The following is a 12,340-nucleotide window of genomic DNA, read 5'->3' as shown; positions in this document are numbered from 1 at the left end:
GAAGGATATGGTGAATTCTATCACTGTCCTTGCAATTTTTCAGTAAATCTAAGTTTATTCCAAAATAAAATGTTTATTTAAAAAGAAAAAAGAATGCACCTCTTTGGGAATACACAGCCAATGCAAATGGCCATGTGACTTGGAAGTGCACATATATACTGTGTTTCATCCCTTGTTTGTCCCGTGGGGTGGAACTCCCTTGTGCAGTGAACAATCTATGCAACTGTACATGGCTCTGACGGCCCTAAATTTGTACCTGCCCTCCAGGCTGAGAAAGCCAATCTCCAGGACAACACAAACAAAATCTTCCCTGACTTAGGGCCACCCGAATCCCTCCTTCTTTCTGCAAGCATCCATTATATACCACTTGAATATCTAGCTCTGGGCTTGGCACTGCAGTGGATACAAAACCAGGAAGATGAGAAGCTGCCCCTGAGGAACCTATAACATGTAACGAGAGTGACTCAGAGGCCTGGGGACCACAGATTATCTTGGGATGGCCCCAATCTGCAGGTAGCCCTATGGCTGTGAGGACAGGGCAGGGATGGCAGGAGAATAAATGGGGAGTAGGGCAGCCTGGGTGACCACCACCGGGTATCTGCAAAGCAAGAGAAGTAGCAGTCTCTGCGGGCCTCCAGTGAGGCAACCACTGCTCTAAACCCTGGCTGGTAGTGTCTCTATTGTTCCCCCACTTTACAGATGAGAAAACTGAGGCCCAAAGTGATTGATGAATTTGCCCAGAGTGACTCGGTGCACTTGTAACCATTACACTGGAAGCCTTGTTTTGCAGATGGGGCATCTGAGGCTCCTGTGCATGTGATCAAGACCAAGATACAGCAGCAGTGGCCTCCTCTCCAGGCCTCTTCACTTTTTCTTTTTAAATTATCTATATTGAGACATAGTTTACATACATTAAATGAATCCATTTAAAGTGTTCAGTTCCATTCATTTTCACAGATACTGGTTTGGCCCAAAAGTTCATTCAAGTTTTTCCATAACATCTTACAGAAAACCCAAGTGAACTTTGGGTTCATTTGGCCAACCCAATACACATATGCATGAAATCTCTACCACAGTCAAGACGCCAAACATCAGAGAACTTTCCCACTCTTGTGGAAGGTTTCTTCTCACCCCAGCACACCCATTCCCCCACCACCGTACCCCCACAGAGAAGCTCTGATCTGCTTTCTATCATTACAGATTACCATGTATTTTCTAGTGTTTCACATAAATGGAATCACAGTATTCAGCCTCTTGCAAAAGGTTTCTTCCCCTCGGCGTGTTTTTGAGCTCCATCCGAGCTGTTGTATGCCCGTGGTCCACCCCCTTTCGTCAGTGAGCAGTTCCATCCAGGGATGTGTCACAGTTTGGTTATTCATTCAGTCCTCTCTTAACCACACTGTGCAAGCTCACTGACTCACAGAAGCACGGGGTCTCTGGGCACACGCAGAGTGATCACAGAGGCCATCTTTATCCAGCCCTGCCTCTGCACTTCTAGTATCCAAGGCTTGGCCCACGAAGCAGCTGCCCAGTCCAACTCACATACCTCCAATGATGGGGAACTCATTCCCTTAGGGGACAGTGTCTTCCACCTTGGGCAGCCGGGTCTGTTAGAAAATCCTTCCTCATTTTCAGCCCAACTCACCTCCCTAGATCGTGCTCACAGAGGTCCTAGTTCTGATCCGGGGGCTGCTCAGGTCAGCTTCCTCCCCCCACCACAGGCCTTAGCATTCTGGAAGCACCCAGCAGTGTACTGGTAAATGTTTAACCTGTAGCTGTTGTTCAGGTATCTTTGCTTGTGTGTAATATCGTGTGATATGATTGCATCAAAATGCTTTTATCCCATCTCCTGTTACTGGATATGCATGAGGCTTGCGATGTTTGCTTTACAAATAGTTCTGCTATGGATATTTATGGACACCTGAAGCTGGTGGGTGAGGTTCCTCTAGAAGAGGGACAGCAGAGCTGTCGGGCACCTACATCTTTCACCTAAATGCAGACTGAAAAGTCATTTTTCAGGGATCCTCATGGTCCACACACTCGCCCACATTTGGCTTTGTAAGACTTTTTGCCAACTTCATGGGTATGAATTAGCATCTTGTTGCAGCTGTAATTTATACTGACTTGTTTCTAGTGAGGTTGAGCATCTTTATCAGACACTGATGATTCCTGTTCCATAAATTATCTTGTCATATCTCTTGTCCACATCTCTACTCTCTGATACTTATTTGGTGAAGTTCTTTATATATTCTGATTTTCAAACTTAAATTTACTATATGCATTACAAATCTTTCTTCCAGTCTTTGAAATGTCTTATAATCAGTTGTGACTTTTAATACATAAAATTTTCACTTGGATGTAGTCTGATTTAAATTTCTTTTCTAATAACTTGTACTTCTGGAGTGAGTTTTGCTTACAAAGTTCCGCCTTATTTCCAACTTCATCAGGATATTCTACCGCATTTTCTTCTAAAGCTTCTAAAGTTTCATTTCTACATTTAGGTCCTTAAACATTTGGGATGGATTTTAGGCTGTGGTAAAATGAGATTTCTTCAGTTTTCATGAGATTAAGGATTTAATTTCACCATTGCCATGACCAATTACTCCAGACCACTTTAAGAATAATTGTTTCAGTTCAGTTCAATTCATTTCAGTTGCTCAGTCGTGTCCGACTCTTTGCGACCCCATGAATCGCAGCACGCCAGGCCTCCCTGTCCATCTCCAACTCCCGGAGTTCACTCAGACTCACGTCCATCAAGTCATTGATACCATCCAGCCATCTCATCCTCTGTCGTCCCCTTCTCCTCCTGCCCACAATCCCTCCCAGCATCAGAGTCTTTTCCAATGAGTCAACTCTTCGCATGAGGTGGCCAAAATACTGGAGTTTCAGCTTTAGCATCATTCCTTCCAAAGAAACCCCAGGGCTGATCTCCTTCAGAATGGACTGGTTGGATCTCCTTGCAGTCCAAGGGACTCTCAAGAGGCTTCTCCAACACCACAGTTCAAAAGCATCAATTCTTCGGCGCTCAGCCTTCTTCACAGTCCAACTCTCACATCCATACATGACCACAGGAAAAACCATAGCCTTGACTAGATGTTTAAACTTTGTTTATTTGCTTTTGGTTGCACTGGGTCTTTGTTGCTGCCCAGGCTTTTTTCTAGTTGTGGAGAACAAGGGCTACTCCCTAGCTGTGGTGCACAGGCTTCTCCTTGCTGTGGAGCGCGAGCTCTCGAGCACACAGGTTTCAGTAACTGTGGCACTTCGGGCTCAGTTAGTTGCGCTCCTGGACTCTAGAGCACAGGCTCAGTAGTTGTGATGCACGGGTTTATTTGCCCAGCAGCAAGTGGGATCTTCCCAAAACAGGGATCGAACCTGTGTCTCGTGCATTGGCAGGTGGGTTCTTAACCTCTAACCCTGCGCCACAAGAGAAGCCCCAGCACCGTTTTTTATTTGTTTCCATTTTTTGGCTACACTGGGTCTTCATTGCTGGGACTTTCTCTGGTTGTGGCAAGTGGGTGCTACTCTTCTTTGCTTCACTTGTTGCAGAGCACATGCTATAGGAGCACAGGCTTCAGTACTCATGGTGCCTGGGCTTAGTTGCTCTGCAGCATGTGCGATCTTCCTAGACCAGGGATCAAACCCATGTCTCCTACATCGGCAGGCAGATTCTTAACCATTGGACCACCAGAGACATCCCAGCAGCACCGTTAATGAGCACAGCTGCCTGTCTTGTCACCAGTGAGCTGCAGCCGAGCTGTCCGCAGCAAGTGTGTCTGTGAGTGTGTGAGTCTGTTCCTACCTTCTCCATCTATTGGTCTATGTGTCCACCTTGGAGCCAGCATCATGCTGCCTTAATTACCGAAATTCTGTTAGGTCATTATATTCAGAAGGGCTAAGTCTCCTCTCAAACTTTTTCAAAGTTGTTACAGTTGTCACTAACCATTTGCTCTTTCACAGAAATTTTAGAATCAGCTTGTCAAGTTCCAAGAAAAGCTATGACAGGATTTTGATTAGAATTCTGTTCAATTTATAGAAGAATTTGGAGAGAACTGACATCTTGGTAACATCCTTCAATCTTCCTACCATTAAAATGTCATATTTCTTCTTTATAGCTTTCAATAAAATTTTATAATTTCACCCAAGAAATGTCATGCACTTTTAAAGTAAGATTTATCCCTTGATACCTTATTACTTTCAGTGTCATTATAGCTAACACTTTTTAAAATGTCATTTTCTGTTTGTTGCTTATACATAGAAAAATGTCAAACATTGTAGATTGCACTTATATATATGGCAACCTGGATGGAAATTCTTATTATAATTTATGGAGAGTTTCTTACTAATGAGTCTGTTTTTGTAGACAGTCTTATCTGTGAAAAATGACAGTTTTATTTCTTCCTTCCCAATTTTTATAACATAACTCCTTGGGTTGAATAGAATCAGTGATGGCAGGCATCTTTGCTTATTTCTGATTTTAAAAAGAATGCTTCTAAGTAATTAACCTCTAATTAAAATAAATAAATTTATATTTTAAAAAAAGAATGCTTCTAGTATTTCACCACTGAATGTGATTCAGGCTTTTCTTGGCAGATATTATTATCGTATATTATTATCAGTTAAAGAAACTTCCTTGCTATTCTTAGTAATAACAGCTTTATCTTGACCATAAGTGTTTGGTTTTGAGTGCTTTTTTTTCTTATGTATCTATGGTGATACTGAGAATAATATTAATACATTCCCTGATGTTCACTTGGGGCTTCCCTGGCGGCTCAGCAGTAAAGAATCTGCCTGCAATGTAGAAGACATGGGTTCGATCCCGGAAATGGCAACCCACTCCAGTATTCTTGCCTGGGAAATCCTGTGGACAGAGGAGCCTTGCAGGCTACAGCCCATGGGGTCGCAAAAGAGTCGGACATATTGTAACAACTAAGCAAACGTTCACTTACCAATGAATTAGGGAAGTCAGGTTTATTCCTGCATAAACCTAATTTAGTCTATCTGGGAAATGCTGCTGACTATCCCCCAATAGCCATTCTCCATTTCTTTTTAAGAACAGAGCTCCAAGATTTGTAGCCAACCCTAAGCATACCCAGCTGAAGTCCGTGTCTCTCAGTGTCCCCGGCAACAAGATGTGGTCCCGTAATCACATTGGGAGGAAAAGGGTATGAATGGAGTGCAGTTTGTATTACCATCTCCTTGAAGGCTATGCCATGTGTCCTGTACATCTTTTTTTCCTCTCCACTGGACAGGAAGTATTGATAGAAATACTGCTGCAATCCTGGATGTGTGGGAGATGGTAGATTTGAACCATTCACATCTGGATGTGAGAGAGAAATACACCTTGTCTTCTTTAAGCCACTGTGTTTGGAGGTTTTTTGGTTACAGCAGCTTAAACTGTACCCTAAGAAATGCAGTCATGATGATTGTCTTTTATATATTGCTGGCTTCAAACTGCCAGTATTGGTGGGGGACCCCAATTTCATCAGTGAGATTTGCCAGTAATTTTCCTTTTTCACATTGTCTTTTTTTTTTTTTTGAGGGGAAGGTGTCAAAGTTATACTAGTTTCATGAAATGAGTTGGCAGTAGTTATCTTTTTTTCCATTTTTAGAGAAGTTTGGGTAATGTTGTATTGTCTCTTCATTGAATATTTTGTAATATTTGTAAAGTTATCTGTGCCTAGTTTGGGATGATGTAGGAGGAGGGGGTGGTAGATTTTTAAGCTACTAATTCAATTTCTTTAATAGATACAGAGCTATTCAAAATTTCAATTACTTTTCAAGTCAATTTTTGTCTATTTTTCTAGAAATAGTCAATATATTTTTCTATTTTGCTTGGGTTTTCAAATTCACTGATATAAAGCAATTCATAGTATTATTTTGTATCTTTTTAATCTCTACTTTTTAATTTTTGTTATATCCGTTCTTTTCATTCTACATTGATTATTTTTGTCTCCAAACTTTGTTCTTAATTGTTTCCCAAATTTGTTCATGTTATTAGTCTTTTCAAAGAACCAACTTCTGGCCTTGTATGTCCTTTCTACTATACAATCTTTTCCACTTAATTTCTGGTCTTTGAGTTTATTCTATTGTTCTTATTTTAGTTCTCAGTTTTGAATGCTTATGTCATGAGTTTTCAGCCTTGTTTTGTTCCTCATATAAGCTCTTGAGGCTATAAATTTTTCTCAAATACTACTTTAGCTACAGCTTATAGCTTTTTGAAAATTGTGGTACACTTTTGATGTGTAATATTTTATTGTGTTTTAGTTCTAAGTATCTTAGGGTTTTCATTATTACTTTTTGACTGTGTCATTTGAAAATGTGTTATTAATCTTCAAATGCTGGGGAAAGGGGTTTTTTGTTTTGTCTTCCTAACGGTATTGTGGTCAGAAAGCATGGACTGTATTTCACTGATTCATTTAAATTTGCTGAGACTTGCTTCATGTATGACTTAGTATGAGGTTTGTTTTTTCACAAATGTATAGGTTCTTCATACAATTGAATTTGTTTACAAAACAGAAAGAGACACACAGGCTTAGAGAACAAACATATGATTGCCCAGTGGGGAGGGATGGTTAGGAAGTTTTGAATGTGTACTGCTATATTTCAAATGGATAACAAACAGGGACATACTGTATAGCACACGGAACTCAGCTCAATGTTATATGGCAGCCTGGATGGGAGGGGAGTTTGAGGGGAAATGGATACATGGATATATATGGCTGAGTCCCTTTGCTGTTCAACTGAAACTATCACAACATCATTAATTGATTATATCCCAGTGCAAAATAAAAAGTTTAAAAATAAATGTGTACATCTTCAGTGTTCCACGTGTGTCTCATGAGTCAAAGATGTTAACTGTCTGCTTAAATCATTTATATCATTACAGATTGCTTTCATTTGTCTCTTGATCTATCAGCTCCTGAGAAGGGTATTGATATGCTAACTCTCGCACTATATTGGCGAATTTCTCAGTTCTTGTAATTCTGTTGCTTTTCACTTTTGCTTTATAAATCTTTGGGCTGTATCATCACATGCATACAACTTTAAAATTGTTAAATCTTCATAAAAATGTTAACCTTTTATTAGAATAGCAGCCAACATTTTCTGAGTCTTCCTTGTATTCTAATATCTGGCACTGATATGGAACTTAGTAAATTGTTACAGAAATAAGAATTTTTAAATTAAAAAAACAAAACAAAACAATGGGATGAAGTTGCCCTGGGTGTCTCTGGCAGGCCCCCTAGAGGTAGCACTAGGAACTGATTTGAGTGGAGGCTCACTCTGCCTTGGTCAGCCCCAGGCTCAGCATCACAATCAAGAAATGTCAGAAAGGGGTGTCCAGGGAAGTCCTGGCCGTCTGGTATTTAAGCTTCTGCACTTCCACTGCAGGGGGCATGGGTTCGAATCCTAGTCGGGGCACCAAGATCCCACACGCCACGCGGTGTGGCCAAAAAATTTTTTTTAATTTAAAAATTAAAAAAAAAAAAAAAAATGAAGAAAAGGGGTGACTAGCTCCAGGCAGTCCCCATTGATGGAATCTGACCCCCAGCCTGGCATGGTCCTCCCAGAATGACTGGGCTCTGGAGTCAAATTCCTTGAGTTTTGGTTCAAATAGCCGCTGAGGGCTGTTTGCTACCCTGGGCCCCAACCCAGCTGCCTCTGCCGATCACTTCAGGCCACTTTCCACTTCCAGTCATCTCCCTCCTTCCTGCTAGAGGAGCCAAGAAGAGGCCCAGCAGCCTCCAGGGGGCAAGTCCAGGGCACAGGGAGGGGATTTTTGCTTGGGAGATTCCCCACAAAGCCCTGGATGCAGAGCGCGGACCCCTTTCTTCATCAAGTACTCTTCTTCTGCCCCTGGATCAGGTTTTGTGTCCCAGACACACCCAGGACCGAGCACAGCCAGGCCACTCTTGCTCCCCAGCCCTCAGACCTCAGAGCCCTCCCCGCATACCCCAGACCACCCTCCGATTGATGATCACTGAGAACTGCCCCTCCAGTCCTGGCTCCCTGGCCAGGTCACCCTCCTCCTCCTCTCGTTCACACTTCTGCTCCCGAGGTGCTGTCTTGACCTTTCTCTTACACCCCCTGGAGTCATCTCAGCCCTCTCTGGGTTCTATCACCATCCCCAGAATATGACTCCTGGATCTCGCTCCCCTGCCCACTGGAGGGGCTTCCCTTACCCCCAGCAGATGGCCCACTGGTCCCTCCAACTCCACAGCTTTCCCCATCTCCCGTCCCATTACAACACAACTATCCTAAACTGGGGCCTAGACAGCATCACTGTTAAGCTTTTAAACTTTTTTGTTATTTTAATCTTTTTACATTACCTCTGAATGAGCAATACATTCACATGGTCTAAAACCTAAAAGGCACACAAGAACTGACCACGACAAGTCACGAATAAGCCTATCTTCTAGCCCAGCCAGTCAGTCTCCTCCTAGAAAACCACCTTCATCGCCAGTGTCCTTTGTGTCCTTCCGGAAGTATCCCGACAGAAAAAGGCGTTCATTATTTCCTTTGTCTCACCCACAAAGGGAGCACACGAGGCCTGGTGTCTCACATGTAGCTGGTTTCCATTTATTATTTACCTTCGAGTTCGTTCCATAATTGCCGATAAAGAGCTTCCTCATTCGCTTTTGCCGCTGAACAGAATTCCATTGTTTCACGTGCTGGAATTGATCTGATCACTTCCCTCTGAAGGACGGCTTGGTTTTCCTCAGCCTGTTTACCCTCCAGCTGTGCTGCCCTGTATTACAATGTGCACACACCGTTTGGTCAGGTGTGAGTGTCTGAAGACTGCTGGGTGCTAGAGCTGCCGTTTGTCTCCAAGTCAGCCATCCTCCCAGCAGCGGGGCGTGAAAGCTCTTTTCTCCTCATTCTCATCAATCGTCTTCTAGGTGCCTTTCTTATGTTTGATATTCCAAGAAGCCAAAAAAAGAGAAAGCAATGGCATCTTAATCTGCATTTCTTTTAACACAAGCCGGCATTTTTTCATAGCATTGAAAGCCATCTGCATTTCCCTTTTCTGGGCATTGTGTTTTCATGCCCTTTGCCCATTTTCTTATTCTGGCTTGGTCTTTTTCACTGATTTTCATTTTAGGGAAATTAGTTCTTTGTCACATGGGTTACAACCACATTTACTCAGATTGTCACCATGTTATTAATAGTGGCTTGAACAAAGCAGACTTCTTCAGAAGCATGTCATTCAGTCTCTCTGTCTTTTCTTGTCTGGCTTCTAGTTTCTTTGTAATTCTTAGAAGGGCCTCCGCCCTCCTGAAATTGCATTTCTAGAGCCTTCTCTGGTTTCTCCTTGCTGTCATGATCTTGGTTTTACGTTTGGCTAGTTGACACATCTGGTACTATCACACTAAGGTACCACTCCTACCTTAGTCTTTCCAAATGGCTATCCCCCTTTTTCCTTTTTCTTTTTCTGGCTGTGCTGGGTCTTCACTGTAGCATGCAGGCTTCTCTTTGCAGGACACAAGCTCCAGAGCATGCAGGCTCAATAGTTGTGGCTCACAGGCTTAGTTGTCCCAGCATGTGGGATCTTAGTTCCCCGACCAGGGGTTGAACCCATGTCCCCTCTATTGGAAGGCAGATTCTTAACCACTGAACCACCAGGAAAGTCCTAGATGGCTGTCCCTTGACCAACACCATCTACCCTAAGAGTGTATCTTCTCCCCGCTGCCTGAAGCAACCTTCATCTGTGCTACCTTCATACATGGGTTTAGTTAGCCTTGAACTGGGCAGCATTCCTGGGCTTTCCCTCCTCGCCGTCCAGCATCCAGGGCCTTGAGGGTTCTCCCTCCTGAATAGTTCCACCTCCTTCTCTCACAGTCCATCTCACAGCCTGGCTCAGAACTCACCGTTTCTCTCCAGAGGTGTTCCGATGTGTCAGTATCAGTTCTCGGGGGAGGTTTCCGGCATGTCAGTGGGAACCTGTTTTCCCCAGAGAAGGCCCACTCCCATATGGTTAGGGCAGGAGGGTCTCGATGCTGGTCCCCACCCACCTTCACCCTCTATCACCACCAGGCCAGACCCCAGAGGCCCTCCGCTGCCCGCTCAGAGTGGTCTTGCACCCGCCATTCTTCTTGCCAGAAATCTCTGCTCCTCTTCCCGCCAGGCCAGATGTTATGTCTCCCCAAGACTCTGCAGTGGGTGTCCTCCCCCCTTCAGCTCCCACCACTCACCTCTCCACTCCTCAGCACAGCCCCTACCTCTACCGTGAGCAGGTAGGAGCAGAGACCACCCCCATCCTCCAGTCAGCCTGCCTGTCAGCCTTCAGGCACCACATGAGCCACACAGGACAAACCAAGGCACAGAGACTCCTTGGCTCTGAGGCCAGAGGCCAGGAGTCTTGGGGCAGCTCCTGCTCCATCCGCTCTCAGTGTCCCCTCCTCCCACACGGACCCCCAGCCATTTAACCGTGTCACTCTCACCTTTTTCCTTGTGCCCTTGCTATGGTCAGTTGTCCAGCTCTGCCTGCTCTCAGGTGGGTGAGCTGGAGCCCTAACCCTAAGCAGGGAGGGGGAGGGAAGACACCTTCAACAGGACCTGGCCTGGGGGGTGGGGAGGACAGGTCCCGAACTACAGGTCACCTGCGCCACTCCAGGCTGACATGTGCTACTCAGTGCATATTCAACAACCTGTGCTGGGCACCGGGCCCTGGGAATATGGCAGTGGAAAAGGCCAAGACTCTGCCCAGGGGAGCTCAGAGCCGGCAGGGACACGGACTATAAAGAATATAATAAATAGAATGAAATACAGGTGGTGAAAGTGCCCTGAAAAGATAACAAAGGAGGCTGGGGAGAAGAGAATGACACAGAAGGGCAGAGGCAGACTTAGTCTGACTAGAAACCAGGCTGAGTTCTCAAAGATCGAAGTCTGAGCACTGCAGGAGGGACCTGCCAAGGGCAAAGGTGGGAAGGAGCTCGAAGAGTTCTCAGGCGCAGCAAAAAGGCCCGTGGAGCTTGAATGAAGTGCACTAGGCCAAGTGGCCAGCAGGCCGACAGGCGCCAGGCACGACTGTGCGCGCAGTCTGTGAACGGGGAAGCCACAGGAACCACATCACTATGGCACCCTCTGGTGGCCATGTGAGGAATAGAGCATTGTGGAACAAGGGCAGAAGCTGGGAGACTCTGTCACCACAGAAATGTCCAGGTGAGACAGGACTGAGGCTAGGACCACCAAGGTGGTGGTGGAGGAGGTACAAAGTGGCTGGACCCAAGATATATGCTGTGCGGTCTACAGGCTGATGGAGTCAAGGACGGTGCCAGTTTCATTCTTAGCAACTTGGCTGGTAGACGTGCCATTTAACCAGGAGGGGATGACGGTGGGAGGAGAGGGTTTGCAGGATGGGGAATTCAGGCTTCCATTCTGGGAATTTCAGTTGAGAAGACTACTGGACATGAGAATGTCAAGTATGGAGTTGGATGATGTGTCTGGAGCAAGGGAAGGAGCCAGACTAGAAATATAAGTGTGGAAAATCCCTCTTACCATATACTTGTCACTGAGTATGAAATATCTTGGGAAAGGGAGATATATCTGTCCCCTCTCCAGGCTTTCCCAGACCCACCCTCACCCAGCTTCGGCCTCCTGCCCTGGCCCCCCTTCTTGTCCTCCCCTCCACACCCCAGACAGCAGCTCATTCTCAGATTGCTCTTCCTCCTCAAGTTACCCAAAGCACCCTTAATTTCTCCCTACTTTGTTCTCCCAACCACACACTGGCTGCCTGCCTACATCCCTACCCTCCACCCCCTACCCAGCCCATTCATGGGCTGCACACAGTGGTTGGAGAAAGTCCATTGGGGCAACTCCAACTTCAGTCTTGGCAAGGCACTGAGGTCTCAGCCAACCCCTTACTGAGCCCTTGAGGGCACTCTTTCACACACACACGGGGCCCTCTGACCATCACCTATTCAGGAACCACAAACCTTCTCCTTCAGTAGACCTCAACTCCCATCTCACTCTAACCCAGCCAGAGATGGGTCCTCCTCCAACTTCCTTCTCTCCCGACTCACAGACCTGGAGTCAGCTGTGTGGTCACGCCCACCCCCTTCACTTGCTAGAGAGCCGTGAGCACGTGGCCAGTGATGTGAGAGCCAAAAAACACTCCTAAATATCTGGGAGGCTGAGGCCACTGGGCCAGGTTTCCCTTTTCATCATCTGTCCCTCTCCTCTCCTCTAGGATGCTGCTCTGTTCTTTCTGCAGCATCTCCAACTGCTTTCCCACATCCACCCCTTCCCACACCGAGCCTCCCATCCTAGAGAGGAACAGTCCTGGGGCTTTGCCTGTGTTCCCCCAAGCTTCTACCCACCTATCCAAGCCATCTCTTGGCCT

This window comes from Oryx dammah, unplaced genomic scaffold, assembly GCF_014754425.2.
Source record: "Oryx dammah isolate SB20612 unplaced genomic scaffold, SCBI_Odam_1.1 HiC_scaffold_11229, whole genome shotgun sequence".
Taxonomy (NCBI): Eukaryota; Metazoa; Chordata; class Mammalia; order Artiodactyla; family Bovidae; genus Oryx; species Oryx dammah.
Note: the sequence above shows the minus strand (reverse complement) of the source record.